Source organism: Nannobrachium achirus (genome assembly GCF_963921795.1).
Source record: "Nannobrachium achirus genome assembly, chromosome: 8".
Taxonomy (NCBI): Eukaryota; Metazoa; Chordata; class Actinopteri; order Myctophiformes; family Myctophidae; genus Nannobrachium; species Nannobrachium achirus.
In genome coordinates, this window is record NC_137817.1 from 65,443,986 (window position 1) to 65,459,291 (window position 15,306).

General features: G+C 39.3%; 1 long non-coding RNA gene across 1 annotated transcript; it reads right to left on the minus strand.

Annotated features, from left to right (window-relative positions):
- Positions 1-307: 307 nt before the first annotated feature.
- On the minus strand, positions 308-4,358 carry LOC308289532. The gene is made up of 5 exons (XR_013962239.1): positions 4,288-4,358; positions 3,838-3,939; positions 3,432-3,515; positions 2,490-2,571; positions 308-1,181 (listed from the first exon to the last, which is right to left on the minus strand). It is a non-coding gene; the product is annotated as an uncharacterized lncRNA (long non-coding RNA).
- Between the last annotated feature and the right edge of the window lie 10,948 nt (positions 4,359-15,306).

Genomic DNA, 15,306 nt, shown 5'->3' on the forward strand with positions numbered 1-15,306 from the left:
AAGGCACATTAGAATAGAATTGTATGAAACAAGCTGTACAATTAACTGAATTTTGTGAACCATATACACACCTAATGCTTGCTTTTAAACCATGTACAAATATTTAATCACAGGGAAATGACAGTGCAACAGTACAACACAAATGTTCCTTTGTATCTTTATTTTTATAGTTCAAAATGTTTTAAGAATGTTCATAACAAGCACTTTGAGCCTGAACTAGAAGGTTCCAGTGCTTGATGCGAATCTAGTCCTTTACTGTTGAATCAAATTAGGCACTCATCACAATCAATTTCAGTAGTATAGTAAGACAATAGTCACAAGCACTTGACTTGTATGTGTTATTAAGGGATATTATCCGCCAACAAATATTTGAGCAGGCTATTGCATTATTGATACTGTTTGTTTCAGTCTAAAGATAACTCAACATGTCATGTCCAGTGGTACTGCTGTACTGCTGCTAGAATCACTGATGTCTACTTGATCACAATCAATTTCAGTAGTATAATAAGACAGCTATTTTTGGACAGACCATTAGGAAAGAACAGATATTCAGCCATAGTCTTGATTTCCTCTACAGTTTCCTCCTTTGCGATGGTTAGGTGTCTTGGGCATAGCTCAGGGGTAGAGAAACCGTTATTACAACACGAAGGGTTCCCGAAGAGTTCCCAGTTCGAATCCGGGCTCCCCCCGAGTTCATGTCGAAGAGTCCTTGGGCAAGACTCTGAACCCCTAATTGCTCCCGGTGAGTAGGTTGGTGCCTTGCATGGTTTCCTCCGCCACCGGTGTATGAATGTGTGCGTGAATGTGATGCACAATCTATGTAAAGTGCTTTGGATAAAAGCGCTATATAAATGCACCATTTACCATTTTGTTCCTCCACCGTTGACTGACTTCACCTGTTTGTACCGCATCTCCTTTTCCACAAAATCCATCCATCAAAGCTCTATCCGCCTAACTGTTTTGGCTGCAATGCTATTTCCTTTTCCTAATCTGAATCTGCGTCTGACTTTGCTGGTACCTCTGGTACCTCTTGAGACAACAGTTTTGTTTTCAGCCTTGCGATTATGGAGTCTTGGGATCCGTTGGTTCCCCAAGGCAACTACAGCACTCCCATCTCCAGCTTTAGGGATGTATTTAGCTGGGTCACCATCCGTCATGGCAGGGATTACAGACGCATCAATCTGGGGAAAAAGAAAAAGAAAACAGGAAATATGATTAGATTTAAATGACTTTCATGGCAGCCATTTCAAGTTAAGCCTGGTTGCGACCAACACCATGAGAAATGTCACAACTTGTCCAGATGTAGACACATTTTTACGGTCTATGGGTTTGCTGCTCTGATGTAACTGTGATGACACATCCGGAACATCTTGTCCACGTATCCGTGTCTCGCTGAAGGTCACAGGTGATATCACCTATGTAAAAGTCCATATATGGGTATTCCCCAGAATCCCGTTTATATCCAATTATGAAGATCCCTGATGTCATCGATATATATTACTGGCCAGATGCCCAAGACATGGCCCATATCTGTGGGCTGGTTCAGATAGGGATCTCCATGTATGGGCATAAAAGGGATGTACCATATACAGTACATGGATGTCCACATATGGGTACCAGGGGTCTCCATATATGAATGACCTTTATTTATATAGCACACTTCACAGCACGAATGCACAGAGTGCTTTACATATACAGTATAAAAACAACAGTAACAGAGAATACACAAGAACAAAAGAACAGTAAAATCAGGGATGCCTATAAGTGACCAAAGGCCTGTCTGAACAGGTGTTTTCAGCCTCTTAAAGGAAGCCTCGGAGGGGGCCGTTTTAAGGTCCAGGGGGAGGGCGTTCCAGAGCTTTGGGTAACTGGTCCGATATACATCACTGGCCAAGATCAACACATTACATCTATCCATAAACGTTTTCAGCAAAGACTTCATGTAATCCGTAAGTTAAGATCACTGTCTGTTGCCCCCAATCTTGTTATTACTATACAAAAGCATTATTCAACCTATTCTGGTGTATTGCTCAGCATGTTTCTTCACTATACTGTCCATTCCTAACAGAAACAAACTTTACAGTATTACCTGTATTGCGCCAAAGATCATCGAATTCCCCCACCCACACTTGCTGATATGAACGATAAGGCCATCACACGCTTAGCACTCTCAATAACAAATTACACTGATCATCCTCTGTATCGCTACTTTGACCTCTTGCCATCAGGGCGTAGATACAGAACCTTGGCGAGGCACAAGGTACGGTTTAACAAGAGTTTTGTCTCCTCAGCCATCACTGCCTTAAGCAATCTGCTAAGCAAGCGCCCCCGTCGCTAGGATGGTTTTCTGTGACTAGTGGGGACCTGATGTTTTGTGTTCTATGGTTTTGTGTTTTTGTTTTGTGTTGAACAGACTTGTGAAGAAAAATGTCCCTTTGCGGACAATAAAGATTTTTATTATAGATGTATCATGAATAAAAGTGCCTTACATTTTCATCCTCCAGCTTAGCTATAAGCTCGTCCGCAAGGTTCCGGTTCATTTGTCCTGAGCTCATCATCCATGATCGTACCCTGGAGAGATTTAACAGTATAAATTACAAACAATAATTGACATGATTGCATATAAACTGCAAATGTGTACAGTGTATTGCATAGCAAAATGATTGTGGCCATGTGCAATGGGTGGGGTAAAACATAAGGGGACTTATAATTGAAAATATTAATTCACTTTGTCACATATATACGCCTATTCAACTTTAAACTCCTCACTAAAAGCTCATTGAAAAGACATGTCCCTGTTTTTAGAAACATATATTGTATGGAATCTATGACGTTCGTGCACAACAAAAAGGAAGGTATCCAAATTGATTAAAGCAGTGCTTCCCTAACATTTCAATGTCAAGGTCCACGTATCTCTGAGAGTATACAATTATTAAATTAAAACATTTTGAGAAGGATTGTAATTGTATAAGAGACGTGAAGTCCACATATCAGCTCCGACAGTGTGCTAAAACGGAAAAAAAGGTTCCAAATGTGACGGAACCATAATTCCGGTTCCTCAATGTTGAATCTGGTTGAGGATCCCAACCCATACGTGTGCAACCACAGACATAAAAAGGTGACGCCTCTTCCGGCTCTCTGGTACCCGTCTCGCATTGATAGGCATTTCTGATTGACAGGCTTGGAATTCTTCGTGTGCGTAACAGACACAGAAGGTCGGTAGGCAAATCAGAGGCAGGTGGGGGCGTTTTTTTCGTACACAGCTCTTAAAAACAGCTGCAGGGGTCTCCATATATGGGTAACTGGTCCGACACTTCCGCTTTTCTGCCTATCAACTTGGACGGATCGCTCCAATCAACTGCAGCGGTGGACGAGGTATCTAGCTTTTTATATCTGTGTGTGCAACTACATAATGATGAGTGACCTCTGACCTTTGAGTCTCTTCACCTCCTTGGTGCTTCAGAAACTGTCCCTGGGGACGACAGATGCGTTTCTCTCAGACCCTCCGAGACGACCTGATGTGAAGCATAGAGGTTGAGAGACAGAGAGCGAGAAAGAGAAATGAATTTTAATGAATTTTTTGAGAATATAATGCAGCCATTTGTTCCAAAAGCTTTATACCCTGTACAGTATATAAAATGTCACAATGCGACATAGCTCTGTTTACACAATGCTGCACCCCCTCCAACTGTATATTATATTCCCCATTTTCAACTGTTTTTATTTTATTTGTAACAGTTGCTTTGGCAATGTAAATATATGTTTTCTCATGCCAATACAGCTCCTTTGAATTGAATTGACTGAATATGTGTTGTCATGACACAATGCACCACTCACCTGCTCTTGTGTTGGGTCAGATTACAGCGACGTTCGACTTTTTGCAGTTTGGGTTAACGTCAACGGCCATATAGAACAGGTTCACACAATGGTTGGCATTTTCTGAAGCAGAAGAAGAAAATCATCACCTAATGTACATGTAATAGTATACAGTATGACAATGCCATGGTTGTTTCTGAGCACCACACACACACACACACACACACACACACACACACACACACACACACACACACACACACACACACACACACACAGCTCTGTTAACACAATGCTGTACCACCTCCAACTCAACTGTATATAATTATGTTCCCCATTTTCAACTGTTTTTGTTGTATTTGATATACTTGCTTTGGCAATGTAAACGTATGTTTTCTCATGCCAATAAGGCTCCTTTGAATTGAATTTACCTTTGTACCAGTGAACTGTACTGTCATGATGAAACTGTACCTTTTCCTATGCAAACTTCTAATAAAGTCTTCAGTCAATCAATCAATCGATCGATCCATCCCCAAGAATTCCTGCAAATCAAACCAACAGGCTCATAACTCATAAGCATAACAAAGGTATAACAAAACACTCGTGAGACTAGATATAACATGTATGAGGCTACATTTCATCAAATGGTGGTCTGTGGCTCAAATGCCCAATAAATAATGGACCTTGATATGAAAAAGATTGAAACCCACTGGTCTAAACCTAATTATTATGATGATTATGAAGGATCAGACCAGACCATTGCAGACTTTTCTAACAAACTTTACTTAACTTTTCAGTATAGCAGCAGCAACAACCAAAACAGTGTGACAACGTACATTAGCAATCGAGCCCAGATAATTCCCACACATCACAACAACAGGCCAGGCAAAACAGTCAAGCGCCGCACGATCGAACTGAGGATCATTATGCATAAGCATAACAGAACACTCACTGGAACACTAGTCAGTGAGACGTAATTAAAACACTTACTTCTACTCCATTACATCTCGGATCCAAATATTGTACTTTTACTCCACTACAACTATTTACAAACTTTAGTTACTAGTCACTTTACAGATACAATTATTGTTGTGATGGTATATATACAACGTGTACTATAGCCAACTATATAATAATAGACACAGGTACAAATATAACTTTTAGCTTAACGCGGGAGCTCTTGTTTATTCACTGTCTCTCTGGGAGTATCGGGGATCACTTGACATCCGGTCTAGTGCTTGTACAATAAGGTGTCTCATAACGTGTATCTCAAACTTCACAATAAGAGCTTATGCTCTGAGTGTGATCAGTATCAAACATTACAATCATAAAACATAAACGAATCACTTCTAGCCCTGTGTAGGAAAATGTGAAAAATAGCTGATCTACAAGCTCACAACGCGTCGCATCGCGACATGTTGTGAGCTTGTAGATCGGCTATTTTCAGACCTTTCAGTAGCCTACTTGTACTTTTGGTAGTAGGCTACTTGTCTTCCAACTATATTTTGATGCCAATACTTTTGTACTTTTACTCAAGTAACATTTGAACACAGGACTTTGACTTGGAACTACGTTGTCTGTGAACGTTGCAGTATTGATACTTTTACTCAAGTAAAACATTTGAGTACTTTTTCACAGTTCCACCTCTCCGTGGATTGTCTATACTGGCCAGGCTAGCTAGCTGCATTTATGTCAATTTGAAGAACGTGAGGTGGTCCACTTGTAACCCTATGTAGGACATGTGAAAATAGCTGATCTACAAGCTCACAACGCGTCGCGACGCGACGTCTTGTGAGCATGTAGATCGGCTATTTTTTGGTACGTCGTCAACTATTTGCAACTAGCCTCCGGTAGGCTAGGCTATATACAATGGTCTGGATAGCTAGCTGCATTTAGCATTCACTAATGCTAACTGTTCAAACAGGCACGGCATTTATGATTCAAGGGGAGAAGAAAGAGTTGTTTTAGATTCACAACAGTGCCTGCACGATTGGGTAATTCAAGTGGATTCCTCAGAACGCAACTACTGGCCTGACTAGCTTGCTAGCTAGCTAGCTGCATTGTGCTAACATAAACACAGACTTCAAACAGTCACGGCTGCTATTATGGTTCTGTTTTGGAACAGCCTACTTTCACAAACTACTAAGTTAATAATGATCAAGTTAATAATGATCAACTCCAAACTTACATGTGAGGTGGTCCTCTTCAGCGTGCTCGTCTCTGGTAAGGTTACTGCAGTACTGCTGTCCAGACTAGAGTAATCCATATGCTCTCCACTCCACCGGCTCTTGCAGCACCCGGGCGCTCCTACCGAGACTCCGCCTTATTCGTGGCCACGAAAACGTTTAATCGTTCCCTTGATTAAAGCTATTTCGTGGCTATGAATTAATTATTTCATGGCCACGAAGTAGTTATTCATGCCCACGATATAGTAATTCGTGGGCATGAATAACTACTTCGTGGCCACGAAGTAGCTTTTTTTTTTTTTTTTACCCTTGAAGGGCCGATCCAGGGCTCCGTACATTGCAACTATTTGTTTATTTTATTTATTTATGTATTTAATTAAATACAGTATATATCTCCTGGGGGTCCCTGGCCTGAAACATTTATAGATAGAGGATTTCAGTCTAATCTGCTGATATGCTGCTTATTGAAGGGCTCTGCTCTGAAACCCGCTGCTCAGGAGACATGCATGTCTCTCTAGTGGCTGCCTGTAGCTTTACAAAGAATTATATGGCAAATGACCAACCCCATTAATTGAGACAAACAGACAGGATGTATCAGTATTATCCGCTAAAAAGGCTTCTTATTAAAATACACAGAGTATACTTAATTATAGAATGCCGTATCGTATTTAGACAGGTGTGAGAATTTATTAAGCACTTTGTGAAATCTGAATGATGGTGTAGTCGTATGGGGTTAAATAATTCGCTGTGCTCGAACCCTTGCAAATAGGGAACATGGCGCTCGGGGCTTGGTCCCTATAAGTGTGAGCTACGATGGGATAAAAAATGGATTGGTAAACCGTCTTTAAAGTAACTAAGTAGATGCATGTATTCATATACAAGTACAATTTCGAGGTTTTCATACTTGAATATTTCCAATCATTTTACGTACTGCACTACATCTTTGATTCAATTAGCCGTAAATTGCAACACTAGATTCAAAAAAAACTTCAAACTGTATTTTATTGTGGCTCTATGGAAAGCTTGAATTATCCTCCTTGCAAACTCTGCAAACTGTTTGTGTCAGAAAAATCTATACATGTTATGAGCTATTTATTATTTATCTTCTGTCAAGAAATTTGGTTCAGGTGATTATTTTTCTAGTGCTGAAGTTTGGAAGCGCTCCCTGGGAAATCACTAAGCGGTCCTGTGTACCACCTGTTTCTAAATGTCGCATAATGCAGGAGGCAGCGAGACATGACATTATAGAAGACGAGCGCTTCTGGAAAAAAAAGGAAAAAAATAACATGGTCAAACTAGCTCATAACATGTCTATGGTGGAATAAATACTTAACAGATAGAAAGGGGATAATTCAAGCTTTCCATAGAGCTGCAATATTGGTCAGTTTGACGTGATACAATCAGATAGAAAAAAAATTGCAATTTGATTTTCGGCTAGGGTCCAATGATTGTACTTTTAGTCCACTACATTTATTTGAAAACTGTAGTAGCCCAACTAGTTACTTTGCAAATATTAATTGCAATGTTATAAACATGCATAAACCACTTTAGCCCTATTTTATAGCCTACCTAAGCTATGTGATAATGGCCGATCTACAAGCTCACAACACATGGCATCACAGCATGTTGTGAGCAAGATCTGCTCTCTCAAACATTTAGTACTACTTTTACTCAATTACAGATGCGCGCATATACATTACAAACCACAAGATCCGTCAATATCCACATCCATAAACTGCACTACAGGATCAATAATAACCCCACGAGAAGACCTCATCATACCACCATCCATCATCGCATTGTCGCCAATATTTCAAACAATATCCCATACATCACGCGGTAACATACAAGGAACCAACATAACGGCACACGTTCAATGCAATCATTAAATCATAATCATAAAGAAATCAAACTTTCCACCCCATATTCGACGATATACACATACCTCACCCAAAACAATCTGTTACACATTTCCGAAAACCCAAAAGCCATCGAAGAACACTTCATTGAACAAGAAGAATTCACATTCACCTACACACCATCCTCACTCACCCTGACTGCCCTATCCCCAGTACTCCCAGAAGAAATGACCCCAGTACAATCATCATCATCAGCAACATCACCATCACTTCAATCTCAAGATCAGGATGAAGCCCAGCTTGATGAGGCGATTCTACGCTCGTTGGAAACATTGAATAATTGAATCTTTTTTTTTTTTTTTTTTTATCACTATTTGTTCTTTAACACGCATATTTATATTTTCATTCTTTAACATGCGAATGGATGTTCTAGCCTACTCAAACTCTGAATTCCCATAAAAGCATTTGCTAAAGTCATCCAAGTATTCACTAAGACATATTAGGCTACGAAAAGAGCATAGGATCTCAATTTCCCACCGTTTAACCTTGACCCAAATGGTTGTCTTCGTTGCATGCTCTGTAGCCAGAATGTGAACCCAGACATTTTGAGTACCCCAATGTTTTATGTTAGAAATGTTGAGTATGGGTCCCCAGCATGTAAAAACCACCGGATGCTAACTTGTATATGTTGAGCAATTTTCATAATCAGCCGCTGGAGTTGGTGTCCCATTAACTTTACATTACAGGAAAAATAAGCACAAAATTAATCTGCTTCAAGTAGCATATGAGGGGTCTAACTAGGGGTATTTCATGATTCTGAATCCATTGCAAGCATCCGTTTTGCATGAAAAACATTCCTTGGGCTAAAACGGACCCCAGAAACATGTGAAAAGTGATGACTCGGCACTTTTCATCACTAAACCAAGGCCGTTTTTTCGCCAAGGAATGTTTTTCGTGCAAAACGGATGCTTGCAATGGATTCAGAATCATGAAATACCCCTTGTTAGACCCCTCATATGCTACTTGAAGCAGATTAATTTTTTGCTTATTTTTCCTGTAATGTAAAGTTAATGGGACACCAACTCTAGCGGCTGATTATGAAAATTGCTCAACATATACAAGTTAGCATCCGGTGGTTACAATGGGGCTCTATGGGCTGGCTACTAGACTACTGTCTTCCCTGAGGGAAGTTCCCTCAATGTGAAGTGAGATTGCACAGTGATCCAAATAGATTTTCTTTTTTATGTTTAATAGAACTTAAGTTTAGTTTAATAAGAAGAAGGAAAAAAGAAAAAAAAAACTGGACCAACAGACATACAAAGTATTAAATGATATCTATTCACATGGTGTAGGCTTACAAATTAATCAATAATTGTGGGCTCGCCTATAAGGCGAGCACACTCTAGATATTGTCATTATTGTGGGCTCGCCTATAAGGCGAGCACACTTTAGATATTGTCATTGTGGGCTCGCCTATAGGCGAGCACACTTTAGTTATTGTCATTATTGTAGGCTCGCCTATAAGGCGAGCACACTTTAGATATTGTCATTATTTATTGTGGGCTCGCCTATAAGGCGAGCACACTTTAGATATTGTCATTATTTATTGTGGGCTCGCCTATAAGGCGAGCACACTTTAGATATTGTCATTATTTATTTATTTATTTATTTGTTTATCTAGTAAGTAGACGGGATTTTCGGTTCCTTTCTACTCCTACATACTTAGTGAGAAAATGAAAATAAAAACATCAATGTGTTCAGTTTACAGTGGCGACGTGTGCTATTACTTTATACAGCAATCGGCCAAATGGTGGCGCTGTAGGAAGCCTTCGAAAGTGCGATCTTTGAACAGGTATAGCTCATGCTGTGTTATACATACAGCCATGAAACCTGTATACACTTATGCGTCTCCTCATGCCGAACAACTTTTACCCTCTAACTTTTGACCTCTGACCTTTAGGTCTCCCACAATTCGGAATTATATGAAAAACAGTAAAAATCTATCTCCTCCTGGGTTTTTTTCGATACGCGCACAAAACTTTTTTCACATGAACTTTGGACCAATACGGTCAAACTAATCTCGGCGGATTTCTTTTAAAGTGAAATATAATTTTTTAATAATTTTATCAATATTGCGGTTTTATGCAAATTATTCTTCGGCCTCTAAATCATACATGCAAAGTTACACGTTCATGGCATTTGGCAAAGATGTGGAGGGTTAGTCAAAGTATCACTGAAACCAATTTTATTCCAATTGGCCAAAGGGGGGCGCTATACGAAGCGTCTGAAAATTCAAACTTCAAACGGGCATAAGTCATGACTTGTTTCGTTTGAAGACATGCAACTTGTTACACGCGTGCTTTGACTCAAGCGGAAGACATCTGTGTTGTTGTTAAGTAAGCTCCGCCCTTCAATTTTCCGCCATTTTGAGCAGTTTGTAAAACGCGTAAACCCGCTTTTATTCTGGAATTTTCGCGTCACGTGCACAAAACTTTTTTTACGTGAACTTTGGACCGATATCTAAAGATCTGTCAGATCGGATTTCTTTAACATTGAAACATGCTTTTTTAAATAATTCAAACAATATTGCATTTTTATGCAAATTATTCTTCTGCCTCTAAAACATACATGCAAAGTCACATTTTCATGACAAAATAGTGTAGAGGGTTAGTTCAAATATCACTGAAACCAATCTTACCCCAAATGGCCAAAGGGGGGCGCTATATAATTTTGAGCAGTTTGTAAAACGCTTAAACCCGTTTTTATTCTAGGATTTTTTTTGCAATTTGCATGAAACATTCTACACACAATCTAAGGACCTTTATCTAACATGCCTATGAAGTGCACACAAAAAAATTATAAAATAATAATAATAAATATAGCTGCAAGCAGCGATAAAGTGTCCAAAGCCAAAAACACCTCAAATCATGAACACAGCCTGGGATGTGCGTGAAATCTTGCAAGCACATTCCCAATAGGTCAAGGAACAGATACCAACCTTCTCACATTGGCCTGTTATAGCGCCACCAGCGGGTCAACTTTTGCACAACAAATTTTTGGAACAAAGTGGACCAATCTTTGACGTCAGTAACGACAAAGAGAGCACTGCCTGCGATCTTGACATTTTGTGCTTTTATAGCCATTGTTTTCTGGCTTGAAGCGAGCCCACAATTGTTTCGAAGGAACAATATTTTTCTAGTTTATCTATCAGGCAGTCATATCAAGTATCAAAAAACTTCGGTTCCTTTCTACTCCTACATACTTAGTGAGAAAATGAAAATAAAAACATCAATGTGTTCAGTTTACAGTGGCGAAGTGTGCTATTACTTTTTACAGCAATCGGCCAAATGGTGGCGCTGTAGGAAGCCTTCGAAAGTGCGATCTTTGAACAGGTATAGCTCATGCTGTGTTTGAGGTACAGCCATGAAACCTGTATACACTTATGCGTCTCCTCATGCCGAACAACTTTTACCCTCTAACTTTTGACCTCTGACCTTTAGGTCTCCCACAATTCAGAATAATATGAAAAACAGTAAAAATCTATCTCCTCCTGGGTTTTTTTCGTTACGCGCACAAAACTTTTTTTACATGAACTTTGGACCAATACGGTCAGATTTATCTCGGCGGATTTCTTTTAAAGTGAAATATAATTTTTTAATAATTCTATCAATATTGCGGTTTTATGCAAATTATTCTTCTGCCTCTAAAACATACATGCAAAGTTACACGTTCATGGCATTTGGCAAAGATGTGGAGGGTTAGTCAAAGTATCACTGAAACCAATTTTATTCCAATCGGCCAAAGGGGGGCGCTATACGAAGCGTTTGAAAATTCAAACTTCAAACGGGCATAAGTCATGACTCGTTTCGTTTGAAGACATGCAACTTGTTACACGCGTGCTTTGACTCGAGCGGAAGACATCTGTGTCGTTGTTAAGTAAGCTCCGCCCTTCGATTTTCCGCCACTTTGAGCAGTTTGTAAAACGCGTAAACCCGCTTTTATTCTGGAATTTTCGCGTCACGTGCACAAAACTTTTTTTACGTGAACTTTGGACCGATATCTAAAGATCTGTCAGATCGGATTTCTTTAACATTGAAACATGCTATTTTAAATAATTCAAACAATATTGCATTTTTATGCAAATTATTCTTCTGCCTCTAAAACATACAAGCAAAGTCACATTTTCATGACAAAATAGTGTAGAGGGTTAGTTCAAATATCACTGAAACCAATCTTACCCCAAATGGCAAAAGGGGGGCGCTATATAATTTTGAGCAGTTTGTAAAACGCTTAAACCCGTTTTTATTCTAGGATTTTTTTTGCAATTTGCATGAAACATTCTACACGCAATCTAAGGACCTTTATCTAACATGCCTATGAAGTGCACACAAAAAAATTATAAAATAATAATAATAAATATAGCTGCAAGCAGCGATAAAGTGTCCAAAGCCAAAAACACCTCAAATCATGAACACAGCCAGGGATGTGCGTGAAATCTTGCAAGCACATTCCCAATAGGTCAAGGAACAGATACCAACCTTCTCACATTGGCCTGTTATAGCGCCACCAGCGGGTCAACTTTTGCACAACACATTTTTGGAACAAAATGGACCAATCTTTGACGTCAGTAACGTCAAAGAGAGCACTGCCTGCGATCTTGACATTTTGTGCTTTTATAGCCATTGTTTTCCGGCTTGAAGCGAGCCCACAATTGTTTCGAAGGAACAATATTTTTCTAGTTGTGGGCTCGCCAGTACCTGGCGAGCACACTTTAGATATTGTCATTATTTCTATACTAGGCAGTCAGTGCAAGTATCAAAAAACTTCGGTTCCTTTCTACTCCTACATACTTAGTGAGAAAATGAAAATAAAAACATCAATGTGTTCAGTTTACAGTGGCGAAGTGTGCTATTATTTTTTATAGCAATTGGCCAAATGGTGGCGCTGTAGGAAGCCTTCGAAAGTGCGATCTTTGAACAGGTATAGCTCATGCTGTGTTATACATACAGCCATGAAACCTGTATACACTTATGCGTCTCCTCATGCCGAACAACTTTTACCCTCTAACTTTTGACCTCTGACCTTTAGGTCTCCCACAATTCGGAATTATATGAAAAACAGTAAAAATCTATCTCCTCCTGGGTTTTTTTCGATACGCGCACGAAACTTTTTTCACATGAACTTTGGACCAATACGGTCAGATTTATCTCGGCGGATTTCTTTTAAAGTGAAATATCATTTTTTAATAATTCAATAAATATTGCGGTTTTATGCAAATTATTCTTCTGCCTCTAAATCATGCATGCAAAGTTACACGTTCATGGCATTTGGCAAAGATGTGGAGGGTTAGTCAAAGTATCACTGAAACCAATTTTATTCCAATCGGCCAAAGGGGGGCGCTATACGAAGCGTTTGAAAATTCAAACTTCAAACGGGCATAAGTCATGACTCGTTTCGTTTGAAGACATGCAACTTGTTACACGCGTGCTTTGACTCAAGCGGAAGACATCTGTGTCGTTGTTAAGTAAGCTCCGCCCTTCGATTTTCCGCCACTTTGAGCAGTTTGTAAAACGCGTAAACCCGCTTTTATTCTGGAATTTTCGCGTCACGTGCACAAAACATTTTTTTACATGAACTTTGGACCGATATCTAAAGATCTGTCAGATCGGATTTCTTTAACATTGAAACATGCTTTTTTAAATAATTCAAACAATATTGCATTTTTATGCAAATTATTCTTCTGCCTCTAAAACATACAAGCAAAGTCACATTTTCATGACAAAATAGTGTAGAGGGTTAGTTCAAATATCACTGAAACCAATCTTACCCCAAATGGCCAAAGGGGGGCGCTATATAATTTTGAGCAGTTTGTAAAACGCTTAAACCCGTTTTTATTCTAGGATTTTTTTTGCAATTTGCATGAAACATTCTACACGCAATCTAAGGACCTTTATCTAACATGCCTATGAAGTGCACACAAAAAATTATAAAATAATAATAATAAATATAGCTGCAAGCAGCGATAAAGTGTCCAAAGCCAAAAACACCTCAAATCATGAACACAGCCTGGGATGTGCGTGAAATCTTGCAAGCACATTCCCAATAGGTCAAGGAACAGATACCAACCTTCTCACATTGGCCTGTTATAGCGCCACCAGCGGGTCAACTTTTGCACAACACATTTTTGGAACAAAATGGACCAATCTTTGACGTCAGTAACGTCAAAGAGAGCACTGCCTGCGATCTTGACATTTTGTGCTTTTATAGCCATTGTTTTCCGGCTTGAAGCGAGCCCACAATTGTTTCGAAGGAACAATATTTTTCTAGTGACAATATCTAACCGTCATATCAAGTTCTCCTCAAAACTTCGGTTCCTTTCTACTCCTACATACTTAGACAGAAAATGAAAATAAAAACATCAATGTGTTCAGCTTACAGTGGCGAAGTGTGCTATTATTTTTTACAGCAATCGGCCAAATGGTGGCGCTGTAGGAAGCCTTCGAAAGTGCGAACTTTGAACAGATAGAGCTCATGCTCTGTTATACGTACAGTCATGAAACTTGTATACACGTATGCGTCTCCTCATGCCGAACAACTTTTGCACTCTGACTTTTGACCTCTGACCTTTAGATCCCCCAGAATTTTGAATTATATAAAAAACAGTAAAAATCTATCTCCTCCTGGGATTTTTGCGTTACGCGCACAAAACTTTTTTCACATGAACTTTGGACCAATACGGTCAAACTAGTCTCGGCGGATTTCTTTTAAAGTGAAATATAATTTTTTAATACTTCAATCAATATTGCGGTTTTATGCAAATTATTCTTCAGCCTCTAAATCATACATGCAAAGTTACACGTTCATGGCATTTGGCAAAGATGTGGAGGGTTAGTCAAAGTATCACTGAAACCAATTTTATTCCAATCGGCCAAAGGGGGGCGCTATACGAAGCGTTTGAAAATTCAAACTTCAAACGGGCATAAGTCATGACTCGTTTCGTTTGAAGACATGCAACTTGTTACACGCGTGCTTTGACTCAAGCGGAAGACATCTGTGTCGTTGTTAAGTAAGCTCCGCCCTTCGATTTTCCGCCTTTTTGAGCAGTTTGTAAAACGCGTAAACCCGCTTTTATTCTGGAATTTTCGCTCCACGTGCACAAAACTTTTTTTACGTGAACTTTGGACCGATATCTAAAGATCTGTCAGATCGGATTTCTTTAAAATTGAAACATGCTTTTTTTAAATAAATTCAATGAATATTGCAGTTTTATGCAAATTATTCTTCTGCCTCTAAATCATACATGCAAAGTAACATGTTCATGGTATTTGGCAAAGATGTAGAGTGTTAGTCCAAATATCACTAAAACCAATCTTACCCCAATTGGCCAAAGGGGGGCGCTATATCATTTTGAGCAGTTTGTGAAACGCTTAAACCCGTTAGGATTT